The 24948-nt window shown below is 35.3% G+C and overlaps 1 protein-coding gene and 1 long non-coding RNA gene across 3 annotated transcripts in view; both read left to right on the top strand.

Moving 5' to 3' along the window:
- Positions 1–24948, top strand: part of LOC116163321 (neurogenic protein mastermind-like) — a 37944-nt gene that overhangs the window by 3858 nt on the left and 9138 nt on the right. The gene's annotated exons all lie outside the window — the stretch shown is intronic.
- On the top strand, positions 24237–24874 carry LOC116163322. The gene is made up of 2 exons (XR_004143720.1): positions 24237–24430; positions 24486–24874. It is a non-coding gene; the product is annotated as an uncharacterized LOC116163322 (long non-coding RNA).

The raw sequence follows: 24948 nt of genomic DNA, 5'->3' as shown, positions 1-24948 counted from the left end.
TTAGTTTCGCCCGTTCCCGCTAGTTATCGTCTCTCGGTCGCGTTGTTTTAACATCATTTTATTCATTTCACAGCTTCTAATGGACTGATCTTACTAATCATTTATTGAATTTATTTGTTGCTCATCCAATCATACACGACGGCGACTGTGAAACCGTTATTATACTGTAATTAAGGGTTGTTAGAGAGAACCATAATATGGTAGTGAGTGTAATTCACTCGCCAAAATTTCTTTAACATTATTTTCTGTATACTACTCGTATTTGCGTATGTACCGGGAAAGCGCGCTTTTTCAATGAAAGTATACGAACTCAGAACTTTAGGATTTAATTACAAAAAAAGTATTCACTCAAATGGGATAATGTTTCCGTATGTGATAGAATACACCTTTAACTATACGTCGATACATTTTTATGCATTTCTGTATAATTACGCAAACGTTACAGCGATAAAATGACAGACGCGTTTATTCGCTTATTATAAGATACACTTTAAAAATTCGATAACGTAAAAAGTCCTGGCAGCAAAAATTTACAATTTACGTATGTTAACAACAACTTACCAATTGATACGTTCCAAAAATTTCATTAATATCGGCTCCAGCGATTTTGAGATTTGAGCCTTCAAAGTGAGCGGACTCTACATTTTACTCCGATAGTAGGTTACTGTTAGGTTGTTGATACTATGAGTAAAACTGTAGACTGAGATCGGCATTACAATTGTCACATACAGGGAGATTTAAGAATCTTATGGTATTGGCATGAAAGCATCACTGTTCTCGATTTTATAACATTTGAACGTATGAAAGCTCTCCATCCGTTGGATTCCACACAGCTTCACAGACGCTCAAAAACTTGCTTGCTTGCAAATAAAAAGAAGTGTTCTGATGAGGTTTAGTTAAATATTGATTATTAATTAATTTATAACAATTCTTAAATAGATTGATTTATAACAGATAATAATTATTTATCAAATACAAGCACGAACATCACTAACAATCACTTCGGTGTTGAAGTTGAAACTGCCTTTAAACGCAATTCAATTTGCTTATATAGCAATCGAAAAGTTTCTAGAACAAATCACGGAATTCTCGAATAGTCTAGAAGGCGTATCATATTTCAAGGAAAAAAATGTGTCGCATCCGCTTCCATTCCTTATCGCCGGTGACGAATCTTTTATCGACTTGATGTCGGCTGGTGGCGCTCCAACGTTTCTAGATGTTTGTAGAATATCCACTAGGTACGATACTAATAAGTTAATAAAAGTAGCAATATGGCTAATGCTAATGGAGTAAACAAAAAGTAAACACAGTATGACCGCCACACGAAAGCGCAGTATTGCCCCTTGATACGATATTATCGGTCCCCTTCTTCTATAGTCTAAGATATTCTGTAACTGTAATTCGAATTAAAATTCACAACTCGCAACAAATCGACAGAACGTATCGAACTATGACGCTGAATTTTTTGAATCGCTCTTTATGAACACACATATCTTCTAGCTAGATAGCTTCACCGGTTTCGTTCAATTTTTGTGCACCGATGGAGCATTTACGTTCCCTGAATGCACGCATTGATTTCTTAAATGTAAAATCGGTTATATGCATGCTTTGCTGGAATTGGTAGCCAGACAAAAGGGCTTGGTGTAAAGATCTCGTACGTACCGAAATTTTGGTTTTGCGGAAGTCAGCGTCAAATTTGGTTAAACACATGCATCGATTCTCACTTTTTTATTTATGAAGATATTTACATGAAACTTTATTGTAAACACTACGATAATAAGTAAAAAGAGGGAGAGGGGAAAGAGGAGAGAGAAGAGGGAGGGTGAGAGTTTTCAATTTTTACTGCATGTCATATGTTTTTCTTTACTAGAAGTATATATATGGTTAAAATTTCCAAGAAATATCTTTATGCGATATTTAATAGTTTAATAGTCAAGATTTTCCTTGGCTCAGGAACGAATTAAATATCTTGAAAACTGGAGGAGTAGTTAAGGGCTCGGACAGACGGACAGAGAAAGTGGCTGCAATAGCGCACCCGCAACTTTGTTGGAAAATGCACTAAAAAGGGTTTTTATTATTCTTGTTACAAAGAACATATGAATGCCATGTTTTTTGTATCAGTAAATATTCCTTACACCTCGAGCAACTATACAGAAAAAAAAAATATTACACTTGCGCATTCCAACTTTTGTTTTAGCGCAATCCCCTTTTCTTATTTGTTATAGTATTTTACAAGGTGGCACGCGGGAACGATCGATTATGAATAAAGAAATAATCAAAGAGAAATTAATTTTATGTACATATCTTCGTAACTATTATGAAGATGAAATCATGGCATTTGATGTCACTTCAATAAACATGTCACTTTTTGAAAATTGCGTCTCTTAGATGAGCTCCTTCTAAGCGCACGCATTCCTCCATTCGCGAACGCAAATTTCTTTCAACGTATGATTTTTTTTGTGGGGATTCCTGAAAGATCGAGTGTTTAGAACTCGCCCACATAACACCAATGAACTCAAGGACAGGATTCGTGAAGAGATTTCATTGATCTCTGTCGAGTTGTTGCAAAGAGTTATGGCAAATTTGCATCTTCCAAAATTAGACTAATGTTCTATTTTGTGGCATTTATTTACGACATATTCTGTCTTTCGCCAGGCGTTTTTCTCTACCTGGAGGACACTCCTGATCTTCTCTTGCTTTAGGACTTTTTTATAAACTTTTCATTGGCTTACTTCTTCTTCATAGCAGCTAGATCCACTGATGAGCACTGGTTTCCTTTGCTGGTATTGGATTTCCAGTGTTTCTGCTTGTACTCCCATTTGATTGGTATCTTACAAGGTTGATGTTTTTTGAAGCTGCAGTTTTTTGTTGTATGTAGGATACCTGCCATAATCCGATCTTGATCTGTTAACTTGCGAATCTGACTTAAACGGTACCTAGTAACCATGGCGACGTAGCGTTTTTGAGAGGAATTTTGTCTCCACGGATTTGATAGCAATAATTTACAACGACTGATCTAATAAATTCGTTCGCTGTTGAATAGAATTTTACTGAATTTTTCGTACTCTTTTCACACTGTCGGAAAACCAAACTGTAAATGCGACGTGCCGAAAGTAAAATTTTCTATACAATTTTGTGTTCGTGTTTGTTCATTTGTAGACGAGTCGTAGAAAGAGGAATTTCACGTGTTTGAATTGATGTAGTTGAAAGGATTTTCCACTCTGTTACAAATGACAGATATTAGTTATCGAAAGGGGAGAGATGTCTTTGAAATACACGCGTTCCAATTAGAAATATAACATCTGAGCCGACTTGTAGAATCAGATGATTAAATTAAAAGAAAAAAGATTAGATCTGTACAACAATCGTGAAGAACGAACTCAGCCTCTGCAACTTTACAGTCCTTCGATCGTGTTTGTAATCAGCATCCTATACCTTAAGGGCGCAAAATCAATACTGATGTTAACGTAGGAGAGGCATTTTTATCTCCACTTCACATGTCAACGTATTCATAAGATCTTCTTTGTTGTTGATAGTGTTTGATTAATTTTTAAATTAGCGAATTTTGATTTAATCATTGTAAGTTAACCCAACAGGTTTGATAGGGGGTGTCAATTTGTGTATTTCGTGTTTTTTATATTGCGTATTGGATCTATAGGTATATGTCGCTCACTTACCGTCATTTATTGCGTTTACTTATAAAAAAAGTTCGCCTTAAAAAATTTAAGGTATAATATGAAATACCTTCTATTAACAAGTTAAAAAAAAGAAATGCAGTAAATTCGGTGGCAAAAAATCTCGTAAAAAAGGGTTGGATTAATTTAATATCGCCCTCATCTATAAAGTCGGTTTCGCACTTGTAATATACCGAGTAATATAACTTATGTATACCAAGAGATCATATTAAGAGAATACGTAGTACAACTTTACTATCCTTTTAAGTGCTCAAAATTTGATACATATTTAATATTTCATTGTAATCTCTTAGTTAAGCATGAACAGCCATACCAAAAATATGATAACAATTTATTAAATTATAAATTAATAAAATAAAATAATTTATTAAAGGAATCCGATGAACGCGTCTCTTATTTTTTCAAAGCTTATTGTTAGCGTCATCGAAACAACAATAATTACGCCACAAATTGTTTTTTGGAGTACCTACTTCTTATTGCTCGCTATACATATGTTTTTGCACGGGAGTAAAATCATTTCATCCGTCACGCCGGCGCCGTCAGAACCGAAGGTGAGCTCGGCATTATTAAAGCGCATTTAAGAGGGATTTGAAATATCGCATTAAAATCGTCCATGTCTTTGAAATTGACTAATATATGTGTTACCGTTGATGTGCGGAAGACCGTTAAAAAGATTATCTAATTAATCTGCAAATTATCTAGTTAAGTCCGTTAAAGTTAAACACATGAATTTGGAGTAAAAGCTTTGAAACGCATTATTTTGATGCTGAAAGAGTACATCACGTGCACATTTGATAACCGCATATGTGTGATTTAAAGATGTTAAATTATTTTTCTGATGCCAGATGGATTTTGATCAAAACATGTCAAAATTGTTATTTATGCACCAAGGTCCTTGGGAAGAAGACCAAGAGGTTTATCTCAATGATCAACACATGAATTTGATGCATTGTTTGGCGACCACATGGACTTTGATGAAAACATGTCAAAACGGTCATGCACCAAGATCATTGGAAACAACATTAAGAGCATTATCTCAATGCCCATGACATGAATTTGATGCATTTTTGTTAACTATAAAATGTATTTTGTAAGATTAAAATAAATTGTTAAAAGTGACTGAGGATCCTTCGATATTTCGTTGTATCGGTTTATTATTAACGAGCTGCTAGCGAGTTTATAATTCTGCGGTGTCTGTCGGTCCGTCCGTCCGTTAACACGATAACTTATAAGCGAATGGACCGATTACGATGAAATTTTGCAGGTGGATTCTTTATCAAATTTGTAGATCGGAGTTCGTGAATTGGCAATGAAGACCAAAAAATAAAGTAGGCCCTTTTGGCATCTCCGTTAGTTATCAACCGAATTGCATGAAATTCAATATGCGCATAGCTTTAGCCATATAAAACACAATTCCAAAAGTTGAGCCTAATCAATCAGCATTCACAGTGCCCTTTGCGCATCTCGACCATTTACACACCGAATTGCAAACTTCCTTATTTATGAAGGTATTTAAATGAAATTTGATACATAGCCATTTGGAAGAAAAGCAAATTTAAGGTCAGTTTCAAAATTTGGTTTTGCGCATGCGCAGTGCCAACTTTTTTATTTATGGGGGCAATTAAATGAAATTTCATACATATACACTTTAAATTAAAGTAAAACTAACATCAGGTTTAAAATTTGGTGTGGCACATGCTATAGCCATACCCAGGATCTCGTTTGCTATATTTGTTTAAGTTATTATTTACTTATATGTATGTACATATGTATAAGTGACACTTAATAGCACAGTTTGGTTCGCTCAGTTAGTCTAGCCAATTGTAAATGTCGCGGGTTCCAACCCAAGCTCGCTCGTCTTTTTAAGTAACAAATCAATACAAAAATTGAAACGATTTTATTTCTTGTACAACTTAGTAATAGCAATGTAATTGTGAACAGTAGCCACCCCCCCCCCCCCCCCCCCCCCCCCCCCGAGGTAGTTAGTTAGTTTCATTTTTTGTTGCTTCGAATAGATTTTGTTTTATGTTTTTTAATTCACCACAGACTACTGGATTAACATACATATAAAAATCATTGATATAACTGGTATCTTATTTTCAATCTTATGCGATGGTGGCTCGTTGAAAAGAGAATTAAAAATTCTATTCAGTGATTAATCTAAAAATACAATATGGCGCCTATTTAACTTAAGGGGCTTTGTAAATGTTCCTCAAAAGTAGCCATCTTGACTTTTTTAAACATCATTTCTAAATGAAGCGTATCAAAGACAGTAACTTTTATATAACACTTTTTTTATATCTCATATACTTACGATGATAACATTCAAGGAAATACTCGATTTTAGTTTTTAGCGTATTTTCCTCAAAGTGAAAAATCGTTATTGGCTGCACTTTGTCGTCCGTCCGTCGCACGTACTCCTTCTACACTACAAAGGGTTTGGTCCAAGGATTCCGTGGATACCGATATTTTTTAGTTTTGCGCATGCGCAGTGTCAAAAATTGGGTTTAACGCATGTGCAATGCTAAGTTTTTTCTTTATAAAGATCTTTAAATGAAACTTTATATGTAAACACTACGAATATAAGTAAAATTAACGACGTTTTCAAACTGTTGTTTTTCACATGCGCAATGCCAACTTCCTTATTTACTGAAGCATTTAATAGTTATTTACATATGAGTATGGTAAATCAAGGTTTACGTTAACGAGTGAGATGTTTACTGCCGAAGCGTAACTGAGGCAGGAATTTCGAAACGAGTAACGTTAACTGATTTGACATACAAATAATGTAAAACATTTTATTTCATACTGCTCTATTACTATTAAAATACCATTTTGATTAGAAAGTTGTAGGTACACATTTTCATACTGTCCGGTAGATGTTCGATTACACTATCAATTTGAGTCCGGTAGGTGAGTTATTACAGCATCAGAGCCGGTAAGTGTCGCTAAGCAACACTTACCGGACTGTTATTTGTATACATCAAATTTGACATCTTCACACAATTAATTAAAAACCCCAACATAAATTTGGCTGTAATTCTTTATTTCAAACATTAACATTGATTGTAATGAAACAATTTGTATTGCCCTCAACACTAACGCCTGGGTTATTACTGGATGTCGAGTTAGTAATGTTTAATTCCTTCTGCAGTAGAACTTCAACTAAATTTTCGCCGCCTTATATCATACAGCCAATCTTAATTTTACCTTCTACCGAGCCTTCGATGTATTTTTCTGCCGTCGATGAGCTTTTCCATGCCCCATGACGCTTTAACACCGAAACCCAAGCAGAAAAATCTCAATTCAAAAACTTACTGCATCCAAAAAGTATGCCAACATGACTTTTTCCTCTACTTGTTTCGCCCCATGTTCGTTCCTCCATTGGCAAAACACTTAGTACTCTTTTTCATACCTTGCGGCCGACTTCTTTGGAACCAACTTTTGGGTTGCTTCATGAGATTTCGACTGGATTGTATCTGGAACAGTGGAACATCCTACAACGTTTATAGCGTCCATTTTTAGTGAAAAAAATTCAATGTAAACAAACTACAAACTATAGCAACGGCCGTTGGATTTCTTCTTTAATTTCTTTCTCGGCAACCATAAGAGTTACAAAGATGGGTGGCACGTCTTTAGAAAGGATTTCGGATATGCCCTGGCCGATTTTGAAAAATTTTTTTTTAATTCCTACCACGAGGGTGCGAAATAAATTCTGATTTCGACAAAATTTGGTATCTGGGGGTTTTTGAACATGAAAATGACGAATCTGGAATTAGTTTTTAAAAATTCCACTGCAATTCTTGGCCGGACAACGAAAATGGAGAGAATTCCACGAAATTTGTTGTGTACATACTGGATGAGTTAAGGAACAAAATTGTCGAACAGTTTTTTTAAAATAACTTTTCAAACAAAAATTATTTCGCATGTAGTCAATTGAAATAACAAAAAAATAACGATTCAAGTTGATATTATGATTAAATGATCACACCATGGAGGTAAAAGATAAGGGGAGACCTTAGATCATATAAACATGGATAGAGCTATCTCATAAGCTCTACTAAAAGACAACCGTCGCCAACATTACAACGTGCATTTTTATGCCTATCATCTTTTACTATTACTAAGTTGTAATGTATTTATCCTTTGCCGGGTTGATTGTAAAAGTGCGCAAGCTTGGCGATGGTAAGGACGTTTGCCGGTTTGACATCGTATTGTAACGGAAATGCTCCAGACATGACGTCGCCTTTGGCGCTCTGGAATTTTCTACGCGCGCGATTATTCGAGAATGTACTAGACTTACATTGCTTGCGTGTATAAATGGTTGCGGACCGAACATCGCAGGCAGTCTACTACCGAACGAGTACGTATGAAACATCGAGCGCGAAAATCTGAAATAAATTGCGAAGTGTGAGTGATATAAATAATCGATATAAATTGTACGGATTTTATAGTGTTTTAGTTTTGTTTAATAAATATTGATATAAATCGAACCCGAATTTATAAATAACGTTACAGTATATTCGCAAACAGCTGTTTTTGTTGTTTAACCTTGCTAGACTTTACATGGTTATATATGAAACTAAACTTTTAATACAGTTCTGTACCACCAAATTGTCCTATAAAGATATGTATTTATTCATGTATTGAGAACCTTTTTTACCCAAAATAATAAATATTGCATTGTTTATTAACATTGTGAGGTTAAAGATTTGAATTTTCTGATTGGTTACTAACACTGAAACTGTGCATGGAATAACAACATATAAAATGTACGTCGACAAGAGAGATTCAGCACAAAAGTATGTAGAATCTTGAATCAGAACATGTTGGCGACTAGTGTAATTGCATCGCTCCATCCATGGTTATATGATCTAAGGGGGAGACGACACCAGGCTTGTGACGTGCATTATGAACTAGTATCAGTAGGCGGAGCCTATGGTCATACCAACATGGACGACACGCCAATAACAATAACACTTGGAAATACTTAATCGTCAAGCACCAATTAACTAATAATAGCTGCCAGCTACTGACAATACCTAGATGACAATTGACATTTGTGTCACACCAATATGGCTAATCTGCTGTCGCGCGGTAACTGTCGTGTCATCTCCCTACTTATTGTACCTCCATGGATCACACAAAATTCGACATGTCGATCATGCTATTCAAGTCTGCAAATTCGATTCCAAAAATTCCGTGGCTGTGGGTGGTGGGAAAATTCTTTTTAAATAGAGTTCTATCACAATCAATAAGCATTATTGCAAGTATCGTAATATCGACTTAAATCGTATCAGCTGATACTTGTTTTTTTGCTAATGTGGATAATAGTTCATAATCGCATTACGGCAAGATGCACGGTGTACATTTACATTAATTACACCGTGGGCAGATGTTGAAGATTGCCTTTTCATTTTCGAATATACAATTTGCTTGCACACGCACACTATTTTCCATCTCGTTTTGTTTTTCATGTCAAGAATACCCGAATAATCTTTGGCATTGTTAGTCAAAATAAGAAGAAGAAGGATTGAAATCAAAGGTGTATCAAAAAAGTCCATCAAATTGTTACAGGTCCTTGTTTTAGTTTAGTTTTGCGTTATTTATTTTGATTTTTATGTTAGGAATTTGTTTATTTTATTTTGATTTTCATATCATAGGCATACTCATTTCATTAAATCTCTTCTTACGATTGTATTTACCTTTTCACGCTCTAAACGCTTCTTCTTTCATTACTGTTTTCACTATTCTAATATTCTAAGCTTATGTGTGATACATTTTATTCAATGTTACGCCTCTGATTCGTTTCAGGGCCATCTGTTGGTATTTTGTCTAAACTACGCAATTCTTTCCCGCTCTTTTCAAAAATCTATTCTTCTTTTCCCGCTAACTTTTTATGTTCCTTAATTATTGATATTACTATTTGTTTTTTTCAAAATCTTCTACGTTGCGATTTCCGTTTTCGATTACTTATTGTCGTGTGCGAGGTGCGAAATTTTTATAGCCGCATTTATCCAAAAATTTTGGGATTATTACCCTCTGGAAATTCACCCTACTCAACAAAAGGATTTAGTATCCGACCTTTTAAACCCTATTTTGGGGATCAAGAGTAGAGGAAAGGCGCACTTGTGTTTCCGAGTTTTCATATACAACCAATATAAATATTTTACCTCTTGCTCGCCGGTTTTCAACCCTTTTTGTGAGTATTCGTGTTCTTCAGTATCGTTTTCTATTTCTTCATTGCATTTTAGGATCCGAGCGTTAATTTGCTACCACCAATATTATATTTAAGCACACAAAATATTATATTGTCTCTACGTTTAAGGCCCACACCATCTCGTAAGTAGCCTTTTCGTGATAGTTTTACTTTGTAATTTTGGGTCTTTGTTTTAGGGCCTTGTATTTTTTCCTTCTTATTTGTTATACCTGTACCGTACTGCTTCAAACTCTTCGTCTTCAGTCTTCAGTCGTCCGTCTTCAGTATTCGTCGTCCGTCTTCAGTCTTCTATCGATACCCTCAAATTTCTTTTCCATTTGATCCCTTCTACCCTCCTCCCTATTCTTATTTTCCCCATACTTGGCCACTGGTCTACTCACCGAGTCTGCCGAACAACCGCAGGACAACTTCAGGAGCCAGGAACAACAGCTAAGCAGCTTCCAATTCACCTTTATTCATTTATGATTGCCCGTTAAGTTTATTTTAAAAAAACCATTAATACATTAATTCAGTCATCTTACCATCCGTTTAATTAATTTTTTTAGTCAAGTTTGTGTCTTACTGTGAGACGAGATCTCGCTCCGTGATTTTATTGCTTAATTCCCTGTTATCGTTCCCTGCCATTTCTCATTCACCATCATTCGCCCTACAATAAATAATATTCCGATTTGGCTACTTTACTCTATTTTCTCCTCGTTATTCGTCTTGCATTTCCAGATCACCAGGAGCAGGTTTCTAGTTTTTCCTGTACGGCTGAATTTAACGAAAATTAGTTGCGCCTAAATTCTCCGAGCATTTTTTTCCAGTTTCGTCGAACCACCCATACCACCGAGAGCAGCTGGAGCCGTAATGCTGGATTCATTCTTTTCTTCTAAATTTTCTTCGTCACAAAATGAAAATGGAATGTTTTATGTTTTGCATACAAATTGATTATACTCGTAGCACATGCCGGCACAAAACAATGTGCACAGACCAGATCTGTTTAATATGGGGGCTTTTTTTCTGGGAGACGCGCTGTCCATAACCATAATACGGTTTCATTTTCAGTTATCACTATCAGGTAATAGTTTTGTTAAAGTTAACATATTAACAACGTACAACACTACGCAGTTGCCATTTACTTTTATTATCTGTGACGTCAAGGTACGCTCATTAATAGCAAACAAATTATACTTTTTTTTCGATCTATTTGTAATACACATGACAGTAATTACTCCTCGTACTTCTGATGAGTTTGGGTAGATTGTAAATTCGGGTATTTTTCAGGTATGACAGTCTGAAGAAGTGAAGGGCCCAGAATAATAACAATACATTTTAAATAACGTTCGTTATCACCTTTGATAAATGTAGTTTATTAACGAGGTCAAAGTATTGCGCAATCTTGCATTCTCAATTCACTTATTTTTTATAGCTACACGGACAACGAATTGCCATAAGTAATATAATAATTTTCATTTCTACTTTCGTTTTTGTACCTTACCCAAACATTTTATTTTTAAGGGTGGTTGTAGATATTTTTATATAATACCAGAGAATTAATCGGGATAAAAGACTGCATCCCCTCACAATTTTTAAAATAGGACGAGAGGTCAAATGACTCATAATTTGGGAGAGATTTTTAGTACCTATTTACACAATTATAATAATTGTTTTAACTCTTGCAGTATATTTGTATGAGAATCTGCTGCACCCTTATTGCCCGAAATAAACATGTCGCATTCTGGTACCGTATTCAATCGGAATGTCGGGCGGTGGAAATCGTGATCGACACTTTTTTTCAGAGTACCTATAATTCAAATTTGCGACCAAAACTTTTTTCCCCCTTAACTTTTTTATTATTTATCCTATCGTAGGATTCAAAAATTACATTTTAATTCTCTACAAAAAAGTGTACTACGCATTTCCCAACAAAATCTTTCGTTAACGAGTTATTTACAAAAAACTAAAAAACCAAGATGGCGGCTAACATTTTTACGGGTTCCCGCAATGGGAGACTTTGGGACTGTTGGGTATGTTAATAAGGGTGATATTAGAGAACCACTGCCGAATACAGTGATTCTATAGAAGTGGGTCTCAACCCGTAGATGTCTACGCACCACTCAGCCTGAAAGTGATTTACTAGTTTACTACGGACCACCCATCACTCATTGCATACATACCTACATATTTAGTCCAGTCAAATTAGCTTTAAAAGTAGTATAAACTGGATGTTGTAATTTCACTCAACGAAACCAAGCGTATCCTATGTAAAAAAATCCGTTGAATCGGAAAATCATAGTCCCCCTGGCCGGAAACGGCCGGAATATATTGTTATTAACAAAAAACGAAGAAAAAACGAGAAAATGTCGTGTTTTTTCGCATTTGACTTCGAATATCTCGTTAACTGTTGGGCTGAGGGAAAGAATGAACAGAAAGGAATTTGTTTAGAATAAAATTTCCTATAAGATACAGTTGGTCCGGAATGTTCATTTTCAATTGTTATGGTTTTTTATGGAAAAATGTGAAAAATCAATCTCTAAAATTAACATTTTGTTATTACCAAGTAAAATTCATCCGATCTTTTTGAAATTCCATTTGTTAGTTTAACCCTAAATCAATCTTTTCCAATAATTGTCCCGATAATTTTTGCAAATCAACGGACTGTGGAATTTTTTTGAGTAAACTAACAAATGGAATTTCAAAAAGATCGGATGAATCTCACTTGGTAATAACAAACTGTTAATTTTAGAGATGAATTTTTTACATTTTGCCATCAAAAACAATAACAGTTGAAAATGAGCGTTCCGGGCCAACTGTATCTTATAGAAAATGTTATTCTAAACAAGTTCATTTCTATTCATTCTTTCCCTCAGAGCAATAGTTAACGAGATATTCGAAGTCAAATGCGAAAGAACACGACATTTTCTAATTTTTTCTTCGTTTTTTTTGTTAATAACAATATGTTCTTCCGGCCAGGGGGACTATGATTTTCGGATTCAGCGGATTTTTTTACATAGGATACGCTAGGTTTCGTTGAGTGAAGTGAATCATAATACAGATATCGGTATATTGCATTAATCACATTTTATAACATGGTATTCTTACCTAAATTTTATTTAGTTTTGTTCAGGACTTCTTACGTATGTTAGCAAATTCATTTTTGTTGCATCTCTGTGAAACAAAAAAAGTATATCTACACTTATTGTGCAGAAGTTTAGAAACTGTAGTTTTTCAGCTCTCTGAGTAATAGGAAATGCCGTGAAGCCGCCGTCTAGGAAGATGAAGAGGAGTAGGGTACATTATAGTATCGTCAATCCGCAAAGAAATGCGTGCTTTACTTTAGTGGAGGCATTGGATTACAATTTTTATTCAATGGTGGAGAGCAGGCATAAATTAAAAAGAAAGCATAATTTATTACTTTCAAATACAGGGTCAGTTGAACTACACCAAGCGGCAATTCTGTGACTGATTAGCCGAAAGTTTCAATAGAGACGATTTGCGTTGATCAAAGGTTTTGGCAGTACTAGAGGCTACTAAAACTAAAATTATTTTTTAATGATTGTTTATTTCCGGAAATCGTAGACCGCAGGATTCCACAAGGGACTGAAAATTTGCATACCAACATTGTTTTTCATTATCTATTGAAAGAAAATATTATCATGATCGTTTCACTTCCGGTTTTATCGGATGTGGATAGCAACTTTCGTATTTTAAATAGAATACCCTGTATTTTATTCCATTTTCCAAATCTACATGAAATTCTATGAGAATGATTTAAATTTTAATCACTCTTCTACAGAGTGTTTTAAATATAATAGCCAATTTTAATTACTTCTACCCTTAAAAAGTTCATTTTTTCAAATGAAACATGCCTTATTTTTTTGCACTTTCGTCAAATGTCGAAACATAAATCTACATCGATCAATTATTCCATTCCCTATAAGTATAGCTACCTATCTGTTAATGATTTCCGTTGTATTTTAGATTTTACAAAATTGTGACCGTCATACAGTTTTCTTAGGAGGCCTTGAAATAAACGCGTCAGCAGATCTGTCACACAAATCTTTCTATGGATATAAATTCGTTATTCATAGTAGTTTCTAGTTTATATCACAAATATGAAAGGAATCGTATTTACCTTACTTTAATGAATAAAACGTTAAATAAAGACGAAATAATAAACAGAAACAGGTCATGATAAATTTAATAAACGACAAAATAAAAAACAAACTTACTTGAGGTTGTTACACTTTAATTTCGTACCGAACATTGTTTGTTGCTTATCCTATAAAGACCTTCAAGTGTTAGTGATTTTATTTATGCAAATTTACTCTTCCTGAAATCTTCTATTTCCTGTCTAAATTCCTTGACCTTCTCTCTTATCTCTTATCAGCATTTCCTCTTTGAATGAGCCATTCTCTTACCAGATTTTCTTCAGAACGATCAAGTGCAGCCAATTTCTATAAAGATTTAATTGAATCGCTTTTGATCAAAGGGATCATTAAGATTTTGATGAAGTTAATACCAAATTGCCTATATTCTCATTGTGGAGATTTTGGATTCGAGGTAATTTGTCGCTTAGGCGGATTTTAGAATCGTTGGTTGAACCACATGTGAGCTCGCCTTCCATCTCAGAGGTATGTGCATTCTCGTCTAATTCCCATCTTTAAACATTTCCTATTTTAGCTCGTATTCTCTCTGCTTTTTCTTCTTGTTTCGAACTACAATTATATCTTCGTGCGTCGTCTCGTGTGTTACGTCAACGTATACCTACTGCCCGGAAGTTAAATGTCGATCAACTAGAGCCACCTTACTACACGGAGTAACCTTTGGCCGAGTTTCTGGAGCAGTCTTTTGTGTCTCGTCCCGTCTTCTTCGTCTCCAACCTTGCCTGCAGTCGTCATCTTAGAAAGAACGTTAATACCAATATCATTGGAGCATCTACGTACCGTATCAGGTTTGGAGTGTCTGTCTGTGCCGTCTATTCTTCCTTGCTGTTATCTCTCGCTGTACCAACACAATTTGGTGAATCAACAGGACCAGTTTGGCTTTATTATTGAACTTGTTATACCTTATACGCCCTTCAGGCTTTTAAAGAACACCCTTCAGGTACCTCAAGTTGTTTAAAACACGTTTATTAATTTATATTGTGATTTAATTGAGCCTTCAGCTAGTTTTAGTATGTGAGGTTAAGTTACCTTACAACAATGAAGTTACTTTACAACTACTCTTTACAAAACCTAAGAACTACCGAGGTTGTATTAAACTACTGTACGGCAGATACAAGTATCTAAATTTCTTACCTGTAGTATACCCGACGTAAGGTAAAAAGGGGGTTCAGACATAAAAACAAGGCCTTAGTTTTATACCACTGACTCGTGTAGTCACGCAATATTTTTTTCGGTTATTGTCATTTTTTTTTCTTAAATTGCATTACGTAATATTTTCCTTGTTGCAGCCAACCTTTTCTTTGAATTTATGAAAATAGTTCTAATAATTATTTTGTTACTGTGGAACTATAAACTAAATTTAACCTTATTTTGTTTTGGGTCAAATTTGCATGTGCATATTACCGATTTATTTTCAATATTCTTCTTCCCTCAATATATATATTTCTTTCCTTCTGTGTTTTGTTGTATTTGTTATTTTTGCTATCCGTGTCCCGCACTTCTCCTTCGTTGTTTTTAGAACGGGAGCAACCCAGATCCAGATTTTGAGGTTCGTAAGTATATACGTTCTTGGCGCCCTTAATACTTTTACTCACTGAACAAAATTTATGTAACAAGGTTTTGTTCTACGTGGTCACCGTTTTTTTCTGAATACTTTTAGGTAACGGTTTGCGTGAAACAGCCTAGTATATAAGTAAAGCACTGCAGAAACGTAATTCCTAATTTGGTTTACACAGGCTGATTCCAATTCGAGGGCCACCATGTGGATCTCGGGAACTGTAAGAGTTAGATAGGTAGTTTAAATTTGGTAAAGTTGCGTATTTTGATGCTTAACAAAATGCAGTTTTGAAAATTCCGACTACTTTCGGAGATATCCGGAAAACACCGAAATTTTGCAAAATTGTTTTTATTTTTTACTGAAGTTATTTAAAAAGATATTTCGAAATAAATAACACATTATTATGGCCACTTTTTTCTCTCCAAGATGCTAGTTTCAAATTTTAAATCCGACGTTTCGTCTCCGGTTGACCATCATCAACTTTGTTTTTTCTTATGTAAGTAATTTTTACTTTTTGGGTATAGGTACATGTAATGCATTTATAAATGTCACATAATAACTTGCCCATTGAGCGGCTTGGATAAAATCTTGTATTTGGTTCTTTATCCATTTGAGAAATGAATTAAACATTTCTCGCGTGCAGGATCATTGAATCTTATGACAAACTTGAATAGCTAATTATGTAGGTAAATATACAATAAAATCCTATTCTCGTTGTAATGTGTTTAATTTTTTGTTTTTACATTGTCGAACACCTAACGGTCGTATTTTTTGGTCCAAATTACAAATGAATGAAATGAATTAGAATAAAGCTTGGAAGGATACCTACACATACTGATTGTGTAGTAGTGTGCGAGGCGGAAAGCATTTTCTATCAATTCTCGAGTATCAAACTAACGACTTCTAACAGAATTCGGTTTCGCAACTAACGCAGGTAGAACTTAAAGTATAAATTTTATGAGTGGAATGTTGTTTCGTGAACAAAGTTGGATTTTCCATTTTCACTGGTTTCACTTAAAAGCGTTATGGCTAATTCGTAGTACAAGCAATGCGAAGTGAGCGAACCAAGATGCTCCCACAACGCGAAACAAGAGCACTGGCTTCGGGTTGCCCAGAACGCGTTTTGGTTAATTTTTTTACCCATTCATTACAAACGTTGACTATCATCGCATTCTGGGTAAACTGCGGTGCTCACAACGCGTTATGGGTATAAATTTCGGACATTGCCCGATTTCGGCTATTGAGAATAACATATCCATTGGTGACGTCAAAACTTTAAGAGCGAATATCTCGAAAACGTTTTGTTGAAGGAACATACTCTCAAAGGCAAAATGAATCGTCTGGACGAGACAATCTATTGGTGAAGTCGAAGCGAAGATCTTACAAACAAAGTGTCGGAATAGGGTACTCATATAAAGGGCAAGTGGAAAGTCACTACGAGCCATCTCTATTGGTGACGTCAAAACTTTCAGTGCAAATACTCTCAAGGGCGGAAAGATTGTGTAGACGAAACATTTCTAAAATCGATAAATATAGCATGGTACTACCTTATAACTCAACCATTTACTAACCTATATCGGTTTTTTTTATATTATTATCATTTTTTTTGCCTTTATTTTTGAGTGGGCGGGGTTTCAGCCAAGGCTGCTCCCCAACCCACTATACGAGTACATTTACAAATATCCATGCCCGAACCCGGATTCGAACCAGGTACCCTTAGAACCACAGTTCAACTTTAACTGAACTGCTCCACATGGGCTGGCTCCTGTTGAAATAAATATAGTTACCTATTCAATTTATTGTAACTATGATACGATAAAATATTTAGTTCATCTGTCATAATTATACAATATACATGTTTTCAGTTTATTGCTCTAATAGTTTCAACATGGTAGAGAGGAACTGATAACTGGACTGTATGGAAATTCGCCATTCGGAATGTTTTGCGAGCGTATACAAATGCTTACGAGATATGTAATGGAGATCTCAGAATGCCAGAGGCTCTGAATGAGGAAGCTACTGCCGAGCAGAAAGCATAATATATTAGAGACCTGAAGATTTGGGATAAAGCGGACAGAGTTGCTAGTCAAGCATTGGTCAAAGCATTGGAACCCAAAATAATGGCATTACTGGTGACATGCAATACAGCAAGACAGATGTGGATAAAACTTCATTATAGTATATTTGAGCAACAGACCAAACAAGCTGCTCATGTAGTACAGGCGGAGTTCTTTAGTTTTACAATGAATGAGAAAGATGATATGGTAACTCATATCTCAAAGTTCGAAACTCTTATCTTGAAAATGAATGCACTGAATGTGAAACAAGATGACATGTCTTTAGTAGTAAAACTTTTGGATACGCTACCAGATAATTATGATAACTTACGGCAGGCATGGTGGGCCAGACCAGACGAACAACAAACGTTTGATAACCTGGTGAATGTACTAACATCCGAAGAATCGCGAAGAAAACAAAAGTGCAACTACAAAGAAAACGTTTACTTGTTATGGTTGCGGAGGCAAGAATCACATAAAACGAAATTGTCCCAATCGTAAACAGAAGTTTTACAACGAGGAATCTGGAGAAAACGCTTTCATTACGGAAGTCTTGAATGCGGAAAATGACGAAGATTTTTGGATTGTTGATTCGGGGGCCACTGATCATCTAACATATCATGGCGAGTGGTTCTCATCTTTTGAACAATTTAAGACACCAGTCAAGGTCCACATTGGAAACAAGACATCGATGGATGCGTTGGGAAAAGGCGTCGTAGAAGTTAAAACTTTTGTTGATGGTAAAATTTTTGATTTTCGAATGTTAAATGTTCTCTTTGTTCCAGCTGCTCGTAGAAATCTATTCTCGAGGACAGCAGCTTTAGACAAAGGATACGAGTTCAAATCAAATCAAAAGGAGTTCTTTTTCGTCAGTGATGAAAAAGCAAAAGCTAAGGGTAGACGAGTTGGTCAGTTATTCACAATGATAATGAAGGTGAAAGTACCAGCGAATAGTTTATTACAATTAAGTAATACTAAAGAAACAAACGTGACTTCGAAATTGAAATCAATTCAAGAGTGGCATGAAATGCTCGGACATCAAAACAGAGTACAAGTTGAAAAAGTGTTAAACCGTAATGGAATCGAGTACACCAAGCAAGATTTTTTTTGTGAAGCATGTGTAAAAGGTAAGCAGCATCGTAAGGTTTTTCAAGTACGACAACAACGTGCTCAACGAGAAGGTGAAGTCATGAATGTTGATTTATGTGGTCCTATGGAAATCACTTCGTATGGAGGATCGAGATATTTTATCTGCTTTACATGCGATTACTCAAAATTCCGATTGATCAAATTTCTTAAGGAAAAATCAGAAACTACAAAAGGAATTGCTGAAGTCTTGAATTTTGTGAAAAATCAGTGCGGAAGACCACTAAAAATGTTGCGTTGCGACGGTGGAGGAGAATTTAACAACAAAGATGTGACAACGTTGTTAAAATCTGAAGGAGTAATCCTCAGTGTTTCAAATCCATATACCAGCGAGCAGAATGGATGTGCAGAACGCTCTAATCGCACTGTAGTCGAACTTGCAAGAACAATGTTAGCGGCGAAAGATTTACCTAAAGGATTGTGGGCCGAAGCAGTCAACACAGCTGTTTATCTGCTGAACAGAACGGGGCCTAGTAATGAAAATGGTAAATCACCTCTTGAAATATTCACGGGCAAGTCTACACATTTAAACAAACTGCACGTTTTTGGTACTACATGTTTTGTACATAAGCCAAAACAAGTACGAAAGAAGTGGGACCAGAAATGTCAAAAAGGTATTTTTGTTGGCTATTCTGAAGAGATGGATGGTTTTCGTGTTTGGTTGAGTTCTACCAGGAAAATACTTCGTAGTAGAGATGTTGTATTTGAACCAGTAAATTGTACGACCCATTCTAATGAAGAGAAGAGCATATCAAAAATGATCACCTTTGACATTAACCTTGACGAGAAGCCAAATTACGTAGCAGAATATCCAGGAGAGAACAGATTTGTTCGGGAAAAAGAAATAGAGCAGGTAGGAAATGAAAATATTGATGCTGAGAATGAATTGCAAGAATCGGAAGAAGAAGATGGACAGCATCATGAAAATATTGATGTTGATGACAATGAATTGCGAGAATCGGAAGAAGAAGATGGACAGGATCAACCAAGATATAATTTTAGAAATCGAAGAAATCTTGGTCGTACAAAACGATTAATTGAAACAATGATTGCTGAAGTAGATGAACCAAAGTCCTATCAAGAGGCAGTTGAATCACCAGAAAGTAGACATTGGAAACAAGCAATGGAGGAAGAGATGCAATCATTGATACAAAATCACACCTGGATTTTGGTAGATTTACCAGAAAATCGAAAAGCCATCACAAACCGATGGACATTTTTAAGTACAAAAGAAAGTTGAAGAGAAAGTTTTATCAGTGAAACACATTACTAGTGAGGATCAATTAGGTGACATTTTAACGATAAACTAAAGATTTAGGAGGGAATGTTGAAATAAATATAGTTACCTATTCAATTTATTGTAACTATGATACGATAAAAATAGTTAGTTCATCTGTCATAATTATACAATATACATGTTTTCAGTTTATTGCTCTAATAGTTTCAAACAGCTCCTCTATCTGCACAAGGCTTGTGCACAATTATACTTGTTTTAAATTTGAACCGTAGCTGGTTCCAATAAAGACACACCTAGCGCACATGGTGAAAATCACATCCGCACATGCGCGGACTCGGCAATACTTAGGTACCAGTTTTCTTATTTATGGAGATTTTTTTAATTACCACAGATGCTTCGAATAAAAGCAAATGTAGCGACCATATTGAAATTTAAATAGGTACGCACCCGCGTCAACTGTTATGTTTATGAAGATATTCTTTTGAGATTTTAACCATAAAAATGCTTGTGTCCATATAGTCTTTCGAGAAGGGCTGATCTGTGCATGACAATGCGCTAAGATTATGCGCCTTTAGCACGAATATCGTTTTTCTTGTTACTTAATGTGATAAAAATGTCTTGTTATCAACAAAATGGTATTTATTTAAGTTTCACGACAGAACAGTCCACTCCTCAAGTGGAAAGTGATGTCGATCTGAAGTAACCTGAAGGAGACACCAATACCCAAGAAATTTTGTACGTATATGGAACACTACATAAATTCTAGGCCTTAATTAAGAAAATATTGCCAATTTTTAAAAACAAAAACCGAAGCTGCGCATCCGATTGAAACGTGTCAACATCAGTCATTGGTGCTAAATGCTAATAACTCTACATGCTGGGCGAATGAAAGAGAAGTCCTTCCAGTTTGGCCAAAGTATGCAGCTGATGAAATAGAGGATGTGCTCCCCACATTTGTATTCGAGGAATATATGCACCTATTTCAAACATTAGCTTATACTCGCAATTGAAATTATACTCTGCGTATTCTAATCATTGGTATATTTATGTCAAACGGTCAGTAATGATGGGTCGACAGGCACACCCTGTGTTGTTGACCCTCTTGCAAATGACAAGCGGATCAATATTTAATCAACAAGCGTCAAGCGTCTCACTGTATGGGTTTATGCCTTTATTGCGAATCCCTACTCTTTGCGAGATTAGTTTAATATTACGTTTTACCATTGAATAAAGTGTTTTTATTCAATGGTTTTACTAAACGCATGGCTAAATCGGGAAGTTCTATAGGAATTCTTGCGTTTCCTTCAGGTTGAGAATCTGGTCGTAACTATTAAAGTAAGATATGAAAACATATCACCGATAAGTTCTGTAAAATTTTGTCTTGTGTGTTTGTGACGCAGTAGAGGGATGTAGAAACTGGCAGCGAAGTGGAAACTAAATTACCGTTGGGCGGTTTCTTATAAGCTTCATTACAAACTAGAAAATGTATATATCAAACAAATAGGTTGAAGGTTACAGCATACTTCAGGTACCTACCTAATTATTGATTTCCCTTGTTGGTATATTCTTATACATAACGTATCACATACCTACATATACTTGCGAATATACATATAGCAGATTTCCGTACTTACGTAGCCGAACATGTTAAAAATGTTGAGTCTTGAGTCTTGACAATTGACATTATGCTCGTTCTCTTGATGGATTTTTAGCGCAGTGAAAATATCTTTTTGATTTTATATCTTTTTTTAACATTTGGAGGTTCTAAAGGCATTCGAGTCTGTCAGTTCTTTAGTCTCAGTTTGTTTCAGCCCTATACTTACAGTGTTAAAGAACATTATGCAAAATTAGCTGAATAGTACGAATCTAATACCAAAAACTCGCTGTTATGATATTCTGGTACCCACATCATGATATGTTAGTAGAGCGCACTCGAAGCGTGCATCATATAAATGTGTGAGAAAATTGAGTGGCAGAAGGACCAAATTCATCTCCGAAACAAATATGAACAAATGTCGTTAGTTCTATCCCATATGTACCTAGTAATTTCTGAGAAAATGATATAGAAGCAACGCACATTTTGGGACTTTTAGAGAGTTCTCAAACAAAACATTTTGACTTGGAGAACATGCTTTGTTTTGATTTCCTGTCTATACAGGGTGTTTACGATGTTCTCTGTATCCTTTTAAGGGGGCGGCAATACAGCTCAAAAGCAGTCGACAAACCCCAAAACACCTTAGTAAAAGTGATTTAATAAGCAAGATAATTTTTGTTTTATTTTTTACATTAAACGATTGTTGAGTGTACAAATCGAGCAATCTACTACTTAATTAGCATTGTCCACTTAAATTATTTTTTACTAATATGTGTTTTGTGGATTGCCGGCTCCTTTTGAGCTGTACTTCCGCCCCTTAAAAGGATACAGAGAAGACCGTAAACACCCTGTATTTATATAACTACAACAAGGCTAAAGTCACTAGATACATCTAGTGACTTTAAACAAGGCGCTGGTGGAGGGCTCCCAATTAAAAATACCCTAAATGATCTTGATTCGGGACGGACAAACATCCATTTAGGGGATACGGTGAATTAATTCTTCTATTTATATATCAGATTTAAGCAGTCAACATCAGTTACAAATGTATTTGGATTTTGAATGATGGATTGGGGGTTATAATCTCAACACAAAATACGCAAACTATTTACTCTGCACCGCAGTTAAATACATAACTTACATGATTTTCGTTCCGTTGCCGACCGTCCGTTATTTTGCCCATAACCGCGGAACGTGTACGGACCCATTAAGATAACATGATACATCATACGAAATCTTAGTTACTAACGGAAATTGGTTATTTTGGATCATAACTGGTCCGTTATTTAACGGATCTGATACACCATAAGACTGAATATTTAATTCCCTTTTGAGTTTTGGGAGAAAGTAATTAAGTGGTTTTTTTATATCGTTCTTCTTGTAATTTGATTAACACTTTATCAGCCTTACATGTCTCGCTTTCACTCAAATAGAAAGGGAATCTTGTCTTTCTGTATATCAAAACTTAACCCTAATTTGAAAATAAATACAATCGAATGTCAAATAGGGCAGTGAATTTAGGTTTTCCTCTTTAATATGTACCAACTTAAAAACGTAACGCACCGTTCATTATTAGTTCAGGGCTGAGGGCTCTTTTTAACGCACTGTTTTGAGTGGAAAACAGTGCGTTAATAGAACATTTAAAAATCGAAATAGAAAAAATTATATGTCGGTTGAAAATTTAATTTGTTCATAAGTTAATCATTGCATCGTCATTCCACCAGAAAAGCTGGTATATAATATGATACCTACCGTAAAATGAGGTTATTTGTGTGTAGTATTCCGTATATGTATTTGGTACAATAAGCCAAGGTATGCCTATAAAGACACGCAAATTCGTCAAGTTCGCGCAGATGACGTTTTTATCCCAATGGCGTCACAAGAATCATAGTCAAGTTTGAAAATGGCAATACACTTCATACTTGAATCAGAGACATTGTGATTAAAAGTCTCTGAATTAGAAGTACCATTGCAATAGGGAGATTCGACATTTTTAGTATGTGTTTTATTTTAACTAAAATCGAGAGATTTTGTTATTAAAAAACGATCAGAAAAAAATTGGGTGCAAAATATTGATATTTACGTCCGCTGTAAGCACTTTAAAATCAAGGGTCGGCGCGAAGCAAGAAAACATACCTGTGCGCGAGACTACCCCGCGTGACGTCAGTAACCAGAAACATTCGTATACTTTGCCAGCACGGCGGCAAATGTTTCTGGCTACTGACGTGGGTACGTTTTCTTGCTTCGCGCCGACCCTTGATTTTAAAGTGCTTACAAGTTACAGAGGACGTAAATATCAATATTTTGCACCCAATTCTTTTCTGATCGTTTTTTAATAACAAAATCTCTCGATTTTAGTTAAAATAGAAAACTGTCGCATATGCCCATTAGTGTATACCTAATACTGATCAATAAATAAATTTTATAGTACTATATATAACGAGCATATAAAGTGTGCATTATGACAACGAGGTTAGGCGAGTGTTGTAATTTTTCCGAGTGTCATAATCGCCTTTATATGCAAGTAAAATACGCTATTTTATCTACGACTATTTAATTAAATAGAAAATTCGGCATCTGAATCAGTTTGAAACGTAGCAACTTCATAGCGGTAGCGCAATGTACGCCTATGGTTTGGTTTGCGTTCGTTCATTCGTTGACGGTATTTAACCTCAAATCTAATTCAATGTATCGCAATGTACCTAAGTGGCGAACTAAATATGCAATTTATCTAAGTTCCCAGAAGTCATTAATTCAACACGTAATTACCTACACGTAAGATTATTGCTAATATAGGTAAATGGTTGTCATTCATTTTTCATTGTTTTAGATTGTGACATAACCTATGGAAGTAAGGTGGATATTATTTATGTGATGTACATGTACAACTATTCTCTAAATCCGATCCCGATGTATCAATTATGCCTGCAGAAATTGTTACACAGCTGCCAAATGGAATACAATATTTTGTTTCGCATACATAATCTAATTTTTCAGACTTCGTTACGCTTCTCCGACCTGCATCCAAGAAGTTTCTTCCTCTTTTAGAAACGAAGTTTAAGCAATGAAAGCATAGTTTTATTGCAAATTTAAGGGCAACATGTGTTTTTTATTAGTTAACGTACATATTGTAGTAATTTGGTCAATGCCTAGTATGTAAGACCTGTTACGAGTTATCAATTCTTAAAATAAATCATGCAAAACGGTGGTTAAGTGCTACGACAATTTGTATCCTTTATTATTAACGAGTTTACAATATGTTATTGTTTTGTATCGTGGCACAATTTCGACAA

This window comes from Photinus pyralis, unplaced genomic scaffold, assembly GCF_008802855.1.
Source record: "Photinus pyralis isolate 1611_PpyrPB1 unplaced genomic scaffold, Ppyr1.3 Ppyr1.4_LG2, whole genome shotgun sequence".
In the NCBI taxonomy this organism is placed as follows: domain Eukaryota; kingdom Metazoa; phylum Arthropoda; class Insecta; order Coleoptera; family Lampyridae; genus Photinus; species Photinus pyralis.
This window is presented reverse-complemented; position numbering and strand designations above follow the sequence as displayed.